The sequence below is a fragment of the Procambarus clarkii genome, chromosome 2 (genome assembly GCF_040958095.1).
Source record: "Procambarus clarkii isolate CNS0578487 chromosome 2, FALCON_Pclarkii_2.0, whole genome shotgun sequence".
Lineage (NCBI taxonomy): Eukaryota > Metazoa > Arthropoda > Malacostraca > Decapoda > Cambaridae > Procambarus > Procambarus clarkii.
Window position 1 is genome coordinate 41,503,409 of NC_091151.1, and position 5,789 is coordinate 41,509,197.

A 5,789-nucleotide genomic window follows, 5' to 3' on the forward strand; every position below is an offset into this window, starting at 1 on the left:
GGCAGCATCCGCACGCTCATTGAAAGACACCAATATGGCTGCGAACCAATCAAAACTACCCATTTCAATTTACTAGAAATAACATACAGAAAATGTTTTATCTCAACGAACGTTTAAGGATGACGATGGACATCCTTAAACGACCCTACAGCCATCATGACACTACGACAGTCAACTACAACCACAAACGAGGAATGAGAAACCCACACACGGAGACACTAGCATAAAGTTCTCCCGTAAAGACGCTACCCTCTGAAGGGAGGCGACACAACTACGGTCAGGAAAAACAACAGTACCTCACACCCTCCGCAGACTTAGACCCTTCCCTGAAGATGGAAATAGAGTGGGACTGCGAAGTACTAATACAAGTCAAGGACCTACAAAACTTGACAAAGGGTACACTCCACAGAGGCAAGGAACGAACAAAATGACGAGAAACCTTAAAACTATAAACACAATCATGTAAGCAACATAACGTCCGAAAGTGGGAGGTGGTGAAGAGCAACACGAACCGCACCACGGCTAAAAGTTAAACCACCACACAGCAACGATCTTCCAAGGATCGTGCAAGATACCGAACACAGTAGCGATCACAGCGCTCCTGGAGAGACACGAAGCCACTGTCAACATACAACCTGACGACGGACTCACACGAAACCGACCACAACCGAGGCGTAACCCACTATGGTCGAAACCATCAACACGGCGAAGAGTATTGCCAGACAAGTAAGCACGGCAACCATACTCGAGCTTAGACAGGACGACAGAGGAATGTAAAGCAAGCACAGTCACGCTATCCCCTCGTAATCTTATCAAACTATCTTTAGACACCACCTTACATCTAAGCTACGTCACTCATACATATTAGTGCTGCAACCCATCATCAAAATTCACATGGACAGCACATTAATAATAACTATAAATCACTATCATACATAGTACATGTCTAACATTAAAGTTTAATTATGGGGCTGTTACATTTAACTCGACCATTGATTCTCCTAGTTTTATCTTGACACTTCTAAAAACCCAGTTAAATTTGCTATACAACTTATGTATCAATGAATTGCTTCTTTTATTTTACACATTTTATTATGTGAAAAGAGAACATTAATACATTTCAAACAAACTTTTGTTTTTATTTCTTAACTATCAATATAGGTATAGGTTAAGCATGATGACCAGACCACACTATCAGGACGGACAGAAACGTCCTCGTCCATTCACATTCTAGTGTGTGGTCTGCTGCTCATACTTTAGCCACGTTATTGTGACTCAGCCCCTCCATAGGTTTAGTAGTACATATAATTACAAACAAATAACATCCTATTCTTCAATAAAAAAAACATCCTATTCTTCAATAAAAAAACATGGTTACCTTACGTTTTTTTTTCCTTTTCTGGTCAACTCAATTATTAACAACATTTCAAACTACGATTTAATACCAACTGTAAATAACTACAATCCATTATTGTCATATATAGTACATATTTCCACTTATTGCGCACTTAGTTTTCGAGTACGCCTTTTAGTATTGTCCAACACAAAACTGCCTCACTTGTACACTACTATTTATGCATTACTGCTAACATGACTGTCAGTACATCTTTCACAATGACGTCCTTACAACACCACAAATGCATTCGACATTATCAATATATTCTGTTTTAACATTATATTATAGAACCACACACCGATTACTTCTCCTTTGCTCGTGTATACAAATATGCGTTTTACAATACGACATGCTAACTAACATTTACTCTACATCCTTCCATAACATTCATTTCACACCTTTTCCAAAACTTCACGCATCCCTTCTTTAACCATCCACGCATTTTGGCCCCTCTATCTCTTCCCAACACTGTTTCACGAAATAAGTATTAAGGCAACAAAACACACATTCTTCCACCCTCAATACGACTATATTATTATCTCGTCTTTAAATGCAACACTCAATTTCCACTTCCAGGTACCAAATGCCATTGTAACACTTATCGATTCAGGAACCCCCCTTCTCTTTTTTGTCCAGTCTTCGTATCGGTCAATCTTAACTCCTTTCAGTTATTCACGGTGTGGGTCGCGTCATCCCTCTCTTCAACAAATCATTCTTGCACTTCACCCTCTGGTTCCGTTGTACGTCAAAGTCCGCTGGCTCCGATTCCCTCTACCAATCAACCTTCTCCATTACCATCATCTCGCAATTCTAAAAAACATAATATAGGTATTTATTGCCTTTCCCATTTCCAATAACATACATAAATTATGATTCAAATTTACTCATACAATTATCACACTAACCTGTTTTTACCATTTATATTTCTTTACTCTTACAATAAATTAACTACATTCACATCCCCTTTACATTTTAATCATATTCCAAAACAATAATTCAGATTTTTCCCCTTCATTATCTATTGTACTCATTTATGATTCAACAATTCTCCAATATTATATTTACATCTATATATTTTTCCATTCATTCACAAGACATGTACTGCCCTCTATGAGCACAGTAACGACGCTCTTAGCCCACTAACCCCACCCACATTTCTCCTTGTAATTCTACATTATACACACACAACTTTAATAACTATTCAATACCAACTGCATCTGCATAGCTAACAACAATCAAACTATATGATCAACGACTCTGCACTACAATAAACATTTCCAACAATTTTTAACATTATTTCGTACCTTCTATGCAAGACGTCAACTTTATTCAACAATTGCACGTCTGTCCATAAAGTACCTACACACCATGTTATCCACGTCAAAGGTACTCAAGCCTCTCACCTGCGAAAGTACATTTTATTCAACATTATCAACATTCATATAAACATTACTTATCAACATGAGTATATCTATTACAACCACACCCTTCCAAAAACTACAGGGGGGGGGGGGGGGGAACACCACTATCAACAAATTTTAAAGGCGACGCGCGAACTCAGGCCATAGACTATCGACAGTTATTCACTAGTCTTAATAAGCAGTTTCCGGAACCAACACCATCCTCCAACAAAACGCCATTTTTATACTTAAGTGTTTGCTTTGCCCGAGTCATTCAATGGTGTAAGCCTGTTTGGTTTTAAATCAAAACCTTCAGAGATGGTTGTAACAGAACCAAGGAGCACCACACCATAAATACAGTTTTTATATAAAAAGAGTACGACTTAATCTAAACTATAAATGCTCTACAAATCAAGGGACCCAGAATGTCGAATCACCTTCCAAACCATGTTAAAGACTGTACCCCTCTCAACCAGTTTAACAAAAACGAAGCTATACCTAATCAATTCTCTGCAACCTACCTTACCACACTATTGTCAACCCATGTCTTAAACAACGCTGTTTGTCGACCTAATTGTATTTGTCATGCTTTTTCACCAATGTTCCCCCATTTTTATCTCATTGTTTATGCTCAATTAGTATCGAGAACAAAAACATGAGTTAAATGACTAAAGCTTAAGTTTTTCATGCCCCAAAACGCTTTCCGTACGTGCCTTTAGGCATTTTATGTACTAGCCCTATCTATAAATCCATCATTCTTTGTAAAATCTCTTATGTACCTTACCTAAATAAACATTATTATATTATATGAAAGCACTCACCATCCAAGCCATAATATGCCTGTAGTGATCAAAGTCACTTATTTAACCACCTCAATGTCAAAATTACACCATCCCCATCCAATTGCGTTATTCTCAACCAACACCTATTTAACCAATTCCATTGCCCGCAATCGATTTTTATTTTTTCACCAAAATCGGACCAATTACCTTCCTAAACGGCTTATCGTCACGTAAATTTACTTGCCTAAACCTCTAATGGGTTACGCTTCAATATACACGACTGCGTTACAAGTCATTCCTAATTCCGGTATAATTGCCTTACTGGCCACGTTATGAACTAAACATTTTACGTCCTTACATTATGAACCTTTCGCAGTCTTTACATGCTCTCTTAATATGCCTACTCATCCCGTCTATTATATTTACACTTTACTTCCTACTGTGTTTTGCAGCCAGTTCTCCCTCCAACATGACTATTTAAACTTAACTTATTTAGTCAACGTCATCGTTGTCAAACGTACTAAATGCTTATATCCCAAAACTACCACCAACACTGACGATTTTCATTTCAACTAATTCTTTTTTCTAAACATCAACACCAATTACTGCAAAACTAGCTTCCTGTCACATCAAACACCTTCAATGTTGTGGAAGTTGTATCATAACTACTCTTCGCCGCCTCAAAGTGATTGAAACCCACACAAAATTAACCCTCACCTTTAGTCTGTAGTAAGGGTGCGCGAACCTAAAACCTATCCCCACGAAAATTATACAGAAGCCTATTCATACTTACGGCCAAGTATTCACCAATAGTGAAGTTGACGGGTATCGCTGTCTTCCACACATCCTGGCAATCTGTCCCGGTATTACCTGCAACATGGCAACAGTTACCGGATGCTACCAATATAAATGGTTACTTCATCCCTATACCCTACCTTTAAGTGGAACCTCTAGTTACTTTACTGAAACAAATTACTGATGTAGCGGCTCATTTAAAATATCCATTTTTAACCCATAGATCACACCTGGATAGTCTACTGGTTTGGGAACTGATCTGTGGGTTCCCACCCTCTGAGCAGCTAATACTACTAACCACTTTAGTCGACTACATATTTAGTATGTGCTCCTCCAGTTTTAAATTTCAAGCCTTAGGATTCTTCTATAAAGATTTGAAGGGTTAGTACGGTATACTAACAAAATATTACCAAACCTCTAACTAAAACTAGGTATTACACAAGTAGCATATCTACCTCAACCGGGACATCCGCCGCCACCACCACCTTCTGCTCACCACGGTCTGACTTGAATCATCGCTCCACCACAGAGTCCTCACCAATCGGGTCATTTCAAGCGATACGTCATCTTCACACTTACCTCCTTCACTAACACCGCTGAAAACAATGAATACATTACAAATCTGCACGTAACTAACATTTATACATTTATTGTAGTAATGATTCTACGTCACCACTAAAATAATATCACCGTGTATATACATCACCCCACAAAGAGGATAAGGCACATGTAATAAATATATATTTTTGACCCTATGTATTCGCGTTTTGACGGTGTACAAAGTGAGTGTAAGCTAGGGGTCTGTCAGCCCTAGCGACCCCAAAGGGTAACGGGGTACCAGCTCAGAGTAACAACACGCCCTAACACTAACTTGTACACCACTACTATGCGAATACTAGGGTCAAAATAACGTTCCGTTGATCCTCACCCACCACGTCGACTCAACAGCCAATCGCCTTTCTCATTTTCAGGTTGACGTCACATTCTCGCAACCTGTACTCTCATTGGTCCGCTCCACCGAATTCGATAATCTAGTAATTAATGACAATTATTTATTGAAACTGAAATATATACACCAAAATGTATACCCAATGTATGAGAAACATACATGTACCAAATGTATGAGAAACAATGTATTACATTACACTCAAATTATAACTTTTCATTACTTATTATTACATAAATATTATTATAACGATTAAATAATAAGATTACTTATTCAAGCTGTAACTACAGTACAACACAGTACAGTACAGTATACTACAGTACACTTCAGTACGGTACCATACATTACAGCAGTACTGTAGAGTATAGTTCCGTACGGTACAATACAGTACACTCCTATACATTACAATACAGTACAGCACCGTACACTCACACTTCGTTAATTGCATTTCAATTGTACCAACGGCATCA

At 38.2% G+C, this 5,789-nt stretch overlaps 1 long non-coding RNA gene across 2 annotated transcripts; it reads right to left on the reverse strand.

Annotated features, from left to right (window-relative positions):
- Nucleotides 1-760: 760 nt before the first annotated feature.
- On the reverse strand, nt 761-5,273 carry LOC138364871 (uncharacterized). Of its 2 annotated transcripts, XR_011228530.1 has the most exons (5): nt 5,245-5,273; nt 4,829-4,969; nt 4,372-4,448; nt 2,701-2,799; nt 761-2,206 (listed from the first exon to the last, which is right to left on the reverse strand). It is a non-coding gene; the product is annotated as an uncharacterized lncRNA (long non-coding RNA). The 2 variants fall into 2 exon arrangements; XR_011228529.1 differs by having other exon boundaries at nt 1,071-2,206; nt 4,829-5,273.
- Nucleotides 5,274-5,789: the final 516 nt, after the last annotated feature.